The sequence below is a fragment of the Wyeomyia smithii genome, chromosome 2 (genome assembly GCF_029784165.1).
Source record: "Wyeomyia smithii strain HCP4-BCI-WySm-NY-G18 chromosome 2, ASM2978416v1, whole genome shotgun sequence".
Lineage (NCBI taxonomy): Eukaryota > Metazoa > Arthropoda > Insecta > Diptera > Culicidae > Wyeomyia > Wyeomyia smithii.
This window is the reverse complement of record NC_073695.1, coordinates 125,578,652-125,592,890: the sequence shown is the minus strand read 5'-3', so window position 1 is coordinate 125,592,890 and position 14,239 is coordinate 125,578,652. Positions and strand designations below refer to the sequence as shown.

The window sequence follows — 14,239 nt, the reverse complement described above, 5'->3', positions numbered from 1 at the left end:
GTCAGATTAGGAAAAACCATGCCTCATCTAGCGTGATATTGTGGTCAACTGTTCATAGATAATGTCGCTTCTTATGTTTTTTTTTTCTTCGACTTTAAGACTTGTCGTTTTCCTTGATCATTTCGCAATTACTCAGTCTTTTGGCTGTTCTCCTAATCCAAATTACGAATAACTAATAATTATTGGGATTAGAGATACCGCTATTCTGTTTTCGGCAAAGTTATATTATCTACGATTTCCCACCTTTTACCAGATTTTTTACCGGAAGGTTCCAAAAGATCAACCGAACTTAGTGCTATGCGCGCTCAGCCTCTTCGGAAAGTTTAAGTAATACAGGATGTTTACCTTGAAATTATGATGGTACAATTAGTGAAAGCTCGGAGTTCAAATTCTTTTGTTATCTAGAATAGTGAAGAAAGGAATCGGCGGATCATTCGAAGCATGGTCACGGCGTCTCTGGTAGAAGCAACTTTTTCGAAAAAATAGTTATGCTCTAATACTCGTTATTCGAAAGCTCAAGGCGTCCTTTTCAATATGCTAGCAAAATAAAAATATTCTATCGGCGAACCACCTTTGAGTTGAGTCGTGCTTGGGCAGCGCTCCTGTAAATATTTATATTTATTTTAACTTTGTTTCAAACAATTCTATTGACCCGTGCGTCAGCAATTTCAAGTATATTTTCAACACCGCGCACAGTGCGTTGAGCCATAGACAAAAATCGTTTTTCTTTCTTTTTTATTTGGATGCACCAAGTACCCAGAAGTGTTCACAGATATCTCTTGGGTCGTGAACAAGTATTGGTGAGCTTTGAGAAGCATCACAAATACCAATACAAGCATAGCAAGCGTTAGCGTTCAGAGCAATCATTAGTTTCACATTTCGTGCTAAATTGTCGCGCGTTTTCTAAACGTTGGTAAAACTTAACTACTTCGTGTATTTCAATAACACAAAATAGAAAATAACAATCAAGGTTAGTGCAATATATTTCATTGATAGAGAGACTTGGTTTCGATTGCGTGTATGATTAATCGGTATCATGAGTTGGTGAAGGTATTAATCCTTAAAAAAACGCGAACTCAAACTTTCGTTAGCGTTTTAAAAAAAGTTCCACAGAGTTCCTCTCTAAAACATACATCAAAAGTTTGCTTGAAGTGTCCTCTACAAAATATATAAAAATTAGCTGCAACTTCCTGCAACTCTGAGAAATTTTTTATTTTTCGTATGTCAATGCCTATCGCTCGTGAAGCGGTAGATATTTGAAAACTGGTTTAACTACAATGCAAGCAAAAGAACACCATGTTTATTTCGTTATTATCGTCTCTACCAGAAGACACAGTTGAGCATGTTTATGAAAATTTGCACAAGTTTTCTGCTGTATATTGTCCGAAATTGAACTCGAAATGGGAGAAATGCAATCGAATAAAAAAGTATTTTATGAAAAAGCATGAAATTTTGTTGGAGTCACCGCTTGCTCTTCCTCGATTCGGTGAGAATAATAATTATGAATACAACCACATTTCTTCTCGTGAGCGTCCTCAGAAACCTCTTGAAAGCTGCTCAACCAGAATTATAAAACGGCGAATTGCAAAGCTCGTTGAAAATAACTCCCCAAAAGAATTAGTATTTGCTGCTACCGTTTCGAACAACTATTCCAATTCGTCTAAAGATGACCCAAACTTGACTTGATAATATAATATGCATCATGAAGAATTTTAAATTGTTTGTTACTCTGGTGATTAAATATACAAAAAATAATAAAAATTATACGTAAAAGAATACCAAAAAAAATTTTTTTTTTTTTTGTTATAAATGCGCATAACTCACTTTTGCAATTATGTAAAAGTAAGTAAAACTTAGAAACCGCAGTTTTCGTTACAGTGTACAACTTTTACAAAGAGATTAACGGTTTCTGGTATAGGATGAGTGCGTTGGCGTTTGGGACAGTTTTGTGATTAAGTGTATCACATAAGACTTTTATGCATTTGGTAGCTCTGAAGGTAACGAACAACTTTCCTTGGTACATCAACATGTTTTATCGACAAAATCGTGTAGTTTTGATTTTTGTCTCGTCTTACCCTACATTCAACGCACTGTGCCGCGTAGTAATCGATAGTTAATTTTTTCTATACCGTACCGGCGCGCAACGTGAAATGCATTGCTGTGTAAAAACATGCAGTATCGACGACGATCGCTTCATATGGAAGTGTGAATTTGGTTCTAAATATTTTCACGCGGCATGTATTGGGGTTCAACGGCACCAGGAAAACTATATCTCGCGTTTCATAATACCACGGTGCGAGGAGTGCCAGCATCATCTAAAAGCTGGAATTGATACTAGTTAGGTGCTAAACGATCAAAAGGAGCTGAAAAGCTCAATCAAAGCATAAACCACAACGTACCTTCATGTAGTTACCAAAATTGCGGCAATACCAGAATCAATCAGACCTATCATAAACCTGTGAAGAATTCCCTCCCGGCTAAAGAGTTAGCTGCCAAAACAACATTTTCAAATCCTCCGGTACAAACACAGCATGGTTTTAGGATCCAACGTGGCGAAGTACATCGCTTTGGAAGGTGTGATACGTAGGGCTGATATCGACACGAGTGGCGCGATTTTTAGAAGGTCTGTTCAGTTCTTTGGCTTCGCCGATGACATTGCTATTGTAGCACAAACCCTTGAGAAGATGACGGAGACGTACGTCAGACTGAAGGCTAAAGCCGGACGAATTGGACTGGCCATCAACAATCGAGAACTAAGTACATGAGAGGAAGATGTTCCAGAGAAGACAGTATAAACCTCCCGCCTCGAATTCATATTGGCGGTGATGAAATCGAGGCGGTAGACAAATTCGTGTACCTCGGCTCACTGGTGACTGCTGACAACGACACCAGCAGAGAAATTCGTCGACGCCTTATGGCAGAAAATCGTGCCTTCTTTGGACTCCAGAGGACGCTCCACTCGAATAAAATCCACCGCCGCACGAAGTTAACCATCTACAAAACACTGATCAGACCGGTTGTCCTCTACGGCCACGAAACCTGGACCATGCTCGTGGAAGACCAACGCGCCCTTAGGGTTTTCGAACGGAAGGTGCTGCGTACTATCTGTGGTGGAGTGCAGATGGAAGATGGACCATGGCGGAGGCGGATGAACCACGAGTTGCATCAGCTGCTGGGAGAACCACTCATCGTACAAACGGCGAAAATCGGGAGACTACGGTGGGCATGTCGATAGGATGTCGGACGATAACCCGGTGAAAAAGGTTCTTGATAACGACCCGACTAGAACGAGGCGACGGGCGAGGTAAGTGGTGATGTACTGAATCCATATCCGGCAGATTGTCAACTGCCACAAGTAGACCTGGTCTCTACGATAGAGCGTTCCGATTTGGCGAGCAGTACAGCATCTACTTCAGCTTCAAACTCATCATCTACGTCGGCATCTTCCGTTTCATCACATTCATCCCAGAGTCTCTCGTTTGCACCATGTAAGCCGTGTGCATGTAGGCATTCGTGTTTTGCCAGAAACTGACGGACCCCTTGGAGGACAAATAAATACAGAATTGACGGCATCCTCGCAAGAAGAGGTAATTAGCTTTAGTGAAACAGTAGTGTATTGTCAAAATTTTAATCGAATGAAAAGTGCGAGCAAAATGCAGCAAATTTTCAAAAAAGTAAATGGCTGTCATTCTAGCTACTGAAACAACCTGGACAGAAGATATTAAAAGTGAAGAAGCCGTTGGTTTGATGTTTTACGAAGTGATCGCGATTTGAAACTATCAGTAAAGGAATCTGGTGGTGGAGTACTCATTGATGTAAATGCTACTTTACAATCAGAGTTACTTACTAGTGAAAAACACGCTGAATTTGAAGATGTTTGGGTGAAAGTTTTAATGAATAATGGAAAACATCTGTTTGTTTTCGTTTCTTTTCCTCCCGATATGGTTAAATAAGCTTCGTACGAAATGTTTTTCAAAACAGCACAACTTATATAACTTATAACCATGGACGCAACTAAGGAAAAATTCTAGGGGGGCTAGTTTTCATACATTTCATTTAAAGAAAGAGAAAAAAAGCGCAAGTTTAATAACGCATCTAATAGTGTCGTAACAGTAGAAAAAATCACTTCAATCGGGATTGAATCTCCAAAGATGTATTGAATATCTTGACCACAGCGTCAACGCCAACCTCTTTCAGCAACACTGATTCGATATTGAGGAGAGCTAGGTTTGGTAAACGGCTGGGCAGTGCGTACCAGTAATAACCCCGTGCCAACTGGCCAACTAACATTAAATAGACTCTAGTGTGGTCGAAGGCATAATGCCATATCCCTACCTCTGCGTAGTACCGACTGGAATCCGAGTAACCAAGGGAAGATCGGTGAGCCGGTGGGAACTTGGTCGTATGCTGAAAGGGAAGGGGTAGCTGTTCTCCTTGGAGAGCAGCTTGTTTGAGCGTATGTTCCCCAGGATAGGGGCTGCTTAAACAGCGTCTAATCCGAAGCGGACTGTTGAACTTATAGCGAATTTCTTTATTCCACTAGCTCACCTCGTTTTGACCTTGAAGCAACCTAACTGCTGTCAAAACCATTCTTTATTCGCTCGATATTGACCCAGTATTGACCTGGCGTGCTGCCCGAAGCTCACTGTAAAATTTGTCAGCTTCAACTCGCCACCGCAGGTGCTTAGTTCGTAAACAATTATCTGGCATCTCTTTCTCATATGCGTCGTAAATTGCGATGTCGTTTCTTTATCACTCGGCAGATTGCCCGAACACAGAATGAAGAAATTCGCTATAAAAAATGCGGTGTCTCGCCAGTCACACCCAATATGGCAGCCTCGTCGCGAGACTACCCGGTCAGAATAGCATAACTAAAATATTACGGAATTCTATCAATGGAGATACAAATAACATATTTTGATACAATGTTGTATTTTTCCATAAAATTTTAATAACAAAATTGAATCCAGCGGGGGCCTAGTGTGGTTGGTAACGTCTCCGCCAACCACGCTCGACGCCTGGGTTCGAATCCCACCGCCGTGTTGATGGTTGTGAGGTGGCGTGATCCACTCACAACCAACCCAACTGGTCTAGATTCAATACTAGCCGACACCGGGAGATTTTCTGAGGCGAAAAATCTCTGGGATCACGCCTTCCATCGCATGAGGAAGTAAAGCCGTTGGCGCCGGTCCGTTAATAAACGGGTCGTGAGTTAGGGTCCTGGGTGTGGAGTCGCCTCCCTGGGCGTCGGTGATTGGCCACAACAGTGGCGGAACTAGACCGACGGAAAATAAGCGAGAATAAAAAAAAAAATTGAATCTGAATGAGTTAAAACAACGATGACTAGAACAAGATACCTGACTCTTGCAGAATTCATCGGACATGATTGTCGCTGCGCGTGAGCAAAAGTCGAACTAATTTATACACTGTTAGTATGATGTATACTTAACGTCAAAATCAACTGACGACAAGGCCAAGACATGACTGCTGAAAGGTGAAACAATTTTTTCAGTATCAATAGAGCTTTCTACGCCAAATCTCACCAATACAGGCTTAGTCGTGTATCCTTATAAAATCGATTTTTTTTTTCAACCAAAAAATCAGCTGATATTCAATTTAGAAAAATATTTCACTTATGAAGCCTAATTCATTAGTGTTACCTGTTTTAACAAACTTTGTTTTAGTGGAAAAACAGATTAAATAAAACTTAAAATCGGTTTACAACTTGAATCAAAGTTCGGGGCAGGGGGAAATTTTTTGTTACCACCAGCGTGTTGATTATTTGCAACCAAAAATAAAACTTGTATTAGTGAAATCGACCACTAATACTTGCGCAGATAGGAAGGTCTATGTGGACGACTGTTCGGTGCTGCCTCCAAAAAAATGATAATAATGCGTACGAATGTTTAGTTCTCAAATATGAAGCTTTTCGGAAGAATCAAGAATTACACAGTGCAACAAAAATTAACTTTTATTCTGCCTTGGTTTCTATATATGATTTTTTGCGTATTTTTTTTTTATTTTTATCTGGAGGGTGGATATTTTTCTATCTCAAATAAATCCAATTTAAACTTTGCGGTTTTGGTTGGATTTCTTGATATATGTCACATGCATGCTACAATTTTTTTATTTTTTTGTAATTGATCGGTCTATATAACTAAACCCAAACGTAAGATCATAATGAATAAGGTGTTTTTTAATAGTTATATGACTCATGAGAGCTGTTTACATAGAAGTTTGCAACACTCAATAGTATATTTTTATGTTCTGTTTGTGTTGTGTTTTCAGCATGGTGTGCATTACTCCAGCACTAAATGCAATGTGTTTTCTGATTTCTTCTGGCGTAAACGGTTTGAATTTGAATTTGTTTCGTGCTTCCTGTGCCTCGTCGTTGCACAGTCCAATTGATAGAAGCGTACCTATGTGAAAAAAAAAACTAGATCTAACAGTTTCACAGAGGCTTAGAAAAAATTATGTTCATCATCATAGCGTATGTTCGATTTTCTCAGTATATGTTTCCTACTCCCATTTTATTTTTGATTAACGTTAGGATTACGTAGAAACTCTTAAGTATTTCTTCATTGAGGCTTGTGATCTCTGATACTAATTCATATATATTGACAAATCTGTGAGCTAAATTCTGTTATTCTCACCATCATATAGAAGTTCACTAATTCGCTTTCAACGCATTCCGAATGGCGATTTCACGTGCTTCAGAAACTAGGTTGTCGCTACTCACTACAATGATTTAGCCATAGTTAAACGATAGCTTACTTTCGCCAAGAGTTGTATGAAGCGAATGTAGGCGTGCGAGGGTTACATCCTAAATTTGTATTTTTCAGGATCGTCAACGTCACGATCGCTTTTAAATGTTCTTCCTTAACGATGACGTATAAGCTTGTGAAGTTATTTTAGTGAAATAATTCCCCACTTTTGTCTCCTTTATGTAGGAAGCAATTTTTGATGTAACTTAAATGCTGTCGATAAAAGTAGGGTGAAGTTTTTTTATTTTCCGAGATGATTCTGGTAATTTCCTGGGTTGTTTCGTGTTTAAAAAACTATTATTGGTAAACGTAGAGTTAAAGCTTGCATATATGGCAATACTTCTACTGCTAAAACACATGTAGAATATAAGATATTAGGGACGAATGACCGCCTCGGTTAAAATCCCCTGAACAAAAAAAAAATATATATATATAAATATATACTGTTGCCTGTTTTTTTATGAAAAAGGCTTTCATGAATCATAAAACTGTTGGAAAAAACCTTATTTTGTATGATCTTACGTTTGGGTTTAGTAATATAGACCGATCAAATACAAAAAAAAATAAAAAATAGTAGCATGCATGTGACATGTATCGAGAAATCCAACCAAAACCGCAAAGTTCAAATTGGATTTATTTGAGATAGAAAAATATCCACCCTCCAGATTTTAGATATTATAAACAGAAAAGTACGACCTTTCAAACGCAATCAATAGTTTTAGTTTGTGTTTGCTATTTGAGTAGATACAAACATTTGAAAAAGGCGTATTTTGAAAGCGAAAAACCTAATAACTTTTCTTGTGTATGAGATAGCGCTTTCTAGTATTCAGTGAAAATATGCACCTTAAAAAGACCTAAAAACTGTTAGAAGACCAAGTTTTAATAGAATCAAAAGCAAAAAAGTTACATCGAAAAAACTAGATTTTTCAGCGACACCCTAACTTGCTATATTAAATTCATCATACCGTGAAAACTATGCAAGACAGAGACTAGCTTTCTTCGGCAAAGTTGTTTAGAATTTATGGATCTACAACTCCTCTGAACTAAAAAGAACCGTATCTTTATCAGCAAAAAAGTTAGTTTTGCTATTTTTGATAAAAATGGAGCCACCCTAATTTTTATTTTCTATAAAGAAGCGCTTTTTTAATCACAAAATATCTTTCAGATATACTATTAACCTAACAACAGCTGTTTTGCACAAAAAATTAAATACCGCTAAATCGACGTTCTGGACCACTGTGCAGCGTGTTGATTATTTGCAACCAAAAATAAAACTTGTATTAGTGAAATCGACCACTAATACTTGCGCAGATAGGAAGGTCTACGTGGACGACTGTTCGGTGCTGCCATAAAAAAAATGATAATAATGTGTACGAATGTTTACTTCTCAAATATGAAGCTTTTCGGAAGAATCAAGAATTACTCAGTGCAACAAAAATTGACTTTTTTTTCTGCCTTGGTTTCTATATATGATTTTTTGTGTATTTTGATGCAAAACCAAATTTCCTCGAGTTTGAACATATTTCAACTTAAGGGGCAACAATGGCGCCATTTTGAATTTTTGAGAAATCGAAAATGTTTGATGTTTTTTCGACGCCATTTTGTTTTAAGACCAAATATCAAAATTCTAAGAGTTTGTCCACCTATTAGCATCTTCTTACCCATCTTAAAAAAAAAAGATCTTAAATCGGACAAAAACTGAGCTCAAAACGGTGATTCTACGAAAGCGGTATTGGCATGGTTTTAGTATGTTTCACAAAACAGAAAAATATCGAGTATGTCTGAGTATTATTGCTAATGCCTTGATATCTAAAAGTGATAGTCAAATTTAGTCCTATATCAATTTTGCCCCAATTCCCCTATTTGGGGCGGAACCGACATGCTGCTGACATTTTACGTAGATCAGACACCTACCAATCGATTTCTGAGACTTTTTTACAAAATATATAATTTGACTAACACTTTTAGATATTAGCGCATTACCATTAATGCTAAGACATACTCGATATTATTCTGCTTTGTAAAATATGTTAAAAACATGCCAAAACCGTTTTCGTAGAATCACCGTTTTGAACTCAGTTTTTGTCCGGTTTAAGATCTGTTTTTTTAAAAGATGGGTAAGAAGATGCTAATATGTAGACAAACTCTTAGAATTTTGGTATTTTTTTTTTCACTTCTCTGTATGCCTGAAGGGCACTGGGTACTGAAATGCCTCTGCGACATTCTTGCTGATTGTGTTTTGTGGCGGGCCCCGATTGCTGTGCACAGGTTACGGATTGTTCGTACTCATTGATGGAGTAGAACTGTTTTGTTGTAAACCTGTACCCCAATTAGGTACAACATAGTTGATGAAACTAATGACCTGCTTGGGATTGGAGCTCCATGCTTGGTATGGAGTTAAAAGGTAACTTCCTAAGAAGTTGTACCTAGAGGAAGCAAGAGCTTCGCAAGAGCAAAGCAAATGCTCTGAACTCTCTGGTTCAGATTTGCAGAATCGGCAGGTGTCGTTCAACACTACGCCGATTTTCTTTAAATGATAAAAAGCGGGACAGTGTCCGGTGAGGAGTCCCGTGATTATCCGTAGGTCACTACGATTTAGACTAAGTAGCTTTCTGGCGGTTCCAGGGTTCGGATAGATAAACTGTTTGCCTTGTCTACAACCCTGTGCCTGTTGCCATTGGGATACTATTTCTAGCCTTTCCCAAGTTAATAGTTCGCTTTTGATAGCGGAAATGGACGTACCCAGAAACGGCTCGGGACCAATAAACCGCTGAGCTGATCCCTGTCTTGCTAGGTAGTCAGCGTGTTCATTACCCTCGACTCCGCAGTGTCCGGGCACCCAAAACAGAAAAACTGAATTCTGTCGGGAAAGTTCCCGTAGAGTTTCAATGCATTCCCAAACAAGTTTGGAAGCGCATTTGACGGACTTAAGTGCTAGTAGTGCTGTTTGACTGTCCGAGAATATACCGATTTTCGCATGTCTGTAGTTGCGTTGCAGACATATTTTTGCGCAGATATATATCGCATATACCTCTGCTTGAAAAACGGTGGGCCATTTTCCCAGGGAAAACGTTTCCCTGATACCGGGTCCGTATATACCAGATCCCGTTAGGGATCCCATTTTCGAGCCGTCCGTATAAAAATTGACGATGCCAGGTGGAAGATTAGGCCCTCCATTGTTCCACATAGAGCGGTTTGTTTCAATCACTCTATATGGAATATCCATGTTGGTCCTAACGTCCATCCAGTCGGAGACTGTGGTTAATAGCGGAGTTAGTTTGAACTCCCTAAGTATGCGAAGGTGGCCGATTTGGTCCCCTTCAAGTATGGTTTTCCTCCTTTGCAACCTTAGAGCGCCAAGCTCTGCTTCCTTTTTCACATGAAGATGTAGAGGTAGTAGGCAAAGCATAGCTTCCATGGCTGCAGTTGGAGTTGTTCGCATAGCGCTGGTAACCGAAAGACATGCAAGTCTTTGAACTTTTTTGAGTTTGGCTTGCGCAGTCACTTCGTTCACCTTAGGCCACCACACTAGGGCAGCATAGGTGATTCTTGGTCGGGCAATGGTCTTGTAAGACCAGAGTGCCAAGTCTGGTTTTAGTCCCCAGGTCTTACCGAACAGAGTTCTGCAGGCCCAGATCGCTGAGATCGCTTTCTTAGCGGCATGATCCAGTTGTGCAGACCAGTTCAGTTTCTTGTCCAAAATAATTCCGAGATATTTGACTTCATTGCTGAAGCCCAGTCTAACTCCATTCAGTATTGGAGGAGTGATGGAGATCGTCCTTCGTCTGCCGAATGGAATTAGGACTGTTTTTAAGGGGTTTATGTTTAGACCCTCCTGTAAACACCATGACATGGTGGTATTCAGAGCCGTTTGCATTCGGCTCGACAGAGTTGCGTCATCTTTACCTCTGACGATGAAAACGATGTCATCGGCGTATCCAATGACCTCGTAACCAAGCTGTGAAAGCTTGTTGAGAAGTGCGTCGACAACTAGTGACCATAACAAGGGCGAGAGAACTCCTCCTTGCGGGCACCCCTTGACCACTGACATTGTTACAGACGAATCTCCCAAGGTTGCTGTGATCACTCTGCTAGAGAGCATTGCGTGTATCCAGTTCCTTGAGGTTTGGTCGATTCCCTTATTAGAAAGAGCCGTATCAATTGATGCAAAGGACGTGTTATCGAAGGCCCCTTCAATATCAAGAAAGGCACATAGCGCCGTCTCCTGATAACTTAGGGACTTTTCAATCAACGTCACTAAGCTGTGAAGAGCAGTTTCTGTTGACTTGCCGCTTTGATAGGCATGTTGGTTCCTGTTCAGCGGGGAGTCTTTAAGAAACTCGTCACGGATATATTTATCCATTATTTTCTCCATCAACTTGAGAAGCGATGAAGTCAGACTTATGGGTCTGAAAGTTTTAGGTAGGGTTTTGTCCTTTCTTCCAACTTTGGGGATAAACACTACCTTCACCTTCAGCCAGTTATCCGGAATATGGCCCAGGATAAAGCTAGCTCTGAAGAGGTTGATGAGTTCGGACATGATAACTGCGGCCGATTTTTGTAGAAAGATGGGTAGTATGCCGTCTGGACCAGGAGACTTCATAGGGTCGAATGAGCCTAGAGCCCAACCTATTGAAGCTTCCGTGAACAGTCGACGGGCCAGCAGGATGGACTCCCGAGACGCCATATGTCTCGAATTGTCCTGCCGCGACCCATCACTATTCAGTTCTTCGGTCTCTGTCGATCCAGGAAAGTGGGTGCTTATAAGAACCTCCAGCGTTTCCTTGGTAGTGACAGTGAGGCATCCATCCTCTTTCCTCACCTGTCCTAAACCATTAGTATGGTCTTTGGACATCGCCTTTTGGAGCCGCGTAGCTTCCGGCAGAGTTTGGATTCTTTCACAGAAACTAACTCTGGATTTCCGTTTAGCCTTGCGTAGCTCGGCGTTGTACTTAGTGAGGGACGCCCTGTAGTCGTCCCAGTTAGACGTGACTTTCGCCCTGTTGAACAACCGCCTAGTTTCCCGACGAAGGTCACTAAGTTGATCATTCTACCAGGGTACGTCACGGCATACTGACCGCTGTGTTAGTGGACAGCTAGCGTCGAAAGCATCCATGATTCTGTTTTGTAGATCATTTGCTGCCGAATTCAGGTCAACTGAATTTCGAATGTTGCTGTAACTGAAAGTTCGTGAATCGATCAGGTGTCCCTTAAAGGATTCCCAATCTGTATTCTTAGGATTTCTGAACAGCTCTCTTTTCAGAGGGTTAGCCTCTATATTAAAAACGATGTGTCTGTGGTCCGACAAACTAGTTTCATCGGAGACATGCCAATTTTTAATACTTTCAGAAATAGAGGCGCTACACAGAGTGAGATTAAGGACCTCCTGTCTGATAGCGTTGATAAACGTGGGGTTATTCCCTACATTACATACATTGACATCGTTAGAAGTAAGGTATTCAAGTAGGTACTCACCCCTGGTGTTGGTGTCCGAGCTACCTCAGATCGTGTGGTGAGCGTTGGCATCGCAGCCGATCAGAAACGGCTTGTTGATGGCCTTGCAGTACCGCACGAGCGCAGCAACTTCGGGTGGCGGTATATCACCTTGGTCGCCCGGGAAGTAGGCCGACGCGACAACCATTTCCTGCTTTCCTCTGGTTGTCGGTACTTCAACCGTGACGGCAACGACGTCGCGTTGGATAAATTCTGTAATAGGTAAAAAATTTAGTTCTCTATTTAGCAGAACTGCAGTCCTTGGTTTGGACTGCGTGTCACAGTAGATTAACCTACCGTTAGGAGCGTTAAGTCCGAGAACTTTGGATTCGTTGATCCACGGCTCCTGGATGAAAGCAGCCGCTAGCTGCTCTTTGGCGAATCTCCTGCAAAGAACACCCGAAGCGCCTTTTGCGTGATGGAGATTCGCTTGCAAGCAGCGAAGGCTGCTCACTTTGCAGTGAAGTTGCCGTCTTTGTCCGGATCGGAAGATGATCCTGGTATTGGCTGACGGCTGCCAACAGCGGTTTGGCTGGTTGATGGAAGTTGCTCTTCCTTACTGTTCGGCTTCGGTTGCAGCAGTCGATTGGCAACAGAAGGTCGTCGCGCACACTGTGGCGGTTTTTGACTCCGGGGGGTGCGACTTTTCGGTGGTTGATGCTTCACACTCTTGCGAGTCTTCGGCGGAACTGTCCGAGCAGCCGCGGGGTTGCGTTGTTTGGGTGGTGACAGGGCACTCACGAGGGAGCATCCTGCGCGTACCTTCCCAATCGCAGGGTTGCGTTTGGGTGGTTGTGGGGCACTCCCGGAGGAGTTTCCCACGCGAACCTTTAGCCCATTCGCAGGATCGCTTTGCCTGGGTGGTGGCAGAGTACGCCCGGAGGAGTTACCCGCACGTACCTTCCCTGACATTGCGACGGAGTCTTTCCTGCCTGTGACGTTCGGCCTTCCGCTTACCTTTCGGATGCGTGCTTTGCCGAAACCGTAGTGCAGTTCATTATTTCTACTCTCAACGATTTTGGCCGATTCTTCGTCAATATCCAGAACTAGTTCGACCAAGGTCTCTACCAATTTGCGGTTACAGACTCGCCACATTTTGGTAGAGAGATGGTCGTTCTGATTCTGGAGTGAACGAAGAATCTTCTCGTCCGGAGAGTTCGCACTGTCCGCGAAGTAACCGACATACCGTCTGGCCTTCGGCAGATCCTTCATGTGGTATACACGAAGTTGTGCTCCCTCCCATGGTACGAGAGAAGGTACCTCCCTTTCCAACCATTGCACTGTGTCGTTGTCGGCACAGGCAAGTTGCAGGAAGCCATTTTTTAGATGGCAACCGTTAAACTTGGGCTTGGTGGTTGGATTTTCCTGGTCCGCAATGTGATCGAGGATGGAGGTCCGGACAGCCTGAAGCTGGTCCGTTGTGAGTAGGGAGCTGGGGTGGGTAGCAGAAGTAACCGCAAGGCTTATAGCTCCCACCATGTCCCTATATGTGGCCTTCGGGAGTGGCTTCGAACCCGATGACCCCAAACCAGTGCCGTTCCGCAGTTTTTTAGGCTGTGGACACTTAGTACTGGTGTTTGGGGACACCAAGTCGTCCGACCGCTGTCGCTTGACGGCAACTTGGTTCGATTGAGCAGGCTGCTCTGTTGGAAGGAGGGCCAGCTTCCTGGCTTCTTCGTACGAGAGACCGGAGCGAAGATTTTTGCTCAGTCGCCGCCTTTGCGCATTTGAAAGTCGCTTGACAAGGGGTGCCGATGATTCGGGTTTCCCTTCGTCATCGGGCCTTGTCTGTGGACCGGGAACTAAGTCCATTTGACTTTCGTCATTCCCTTGTGGAGAAAGTAGGATTAAGGATGAAGCAGAGGGTCCTCCGTCCAGCGATTCGCTGTCGAGGTTGAAATCATCCTCATGCTCATCCGTTCTGCCCGGTGCGTTTGTTTTTATTGGACTACGCTCCGATGAGTCCATGGGTTCCGGCAAAG

At 42.2% G+C, this 14,239-nt stretch overlaps 1 protein-coding gene across 4 annotated transcripts in view; it reads right to left on the bottom strand.

The window, feature by feature from the left end:
* Positions 1-14,239, bottom strand: part of LOC129725616 (scavenger receptor class B member 1) — a 253,463-nt gene that overhangs the window by 2,072 nt on the left and 237,152 nt on the right. The window lies entirely within an intron of this gene.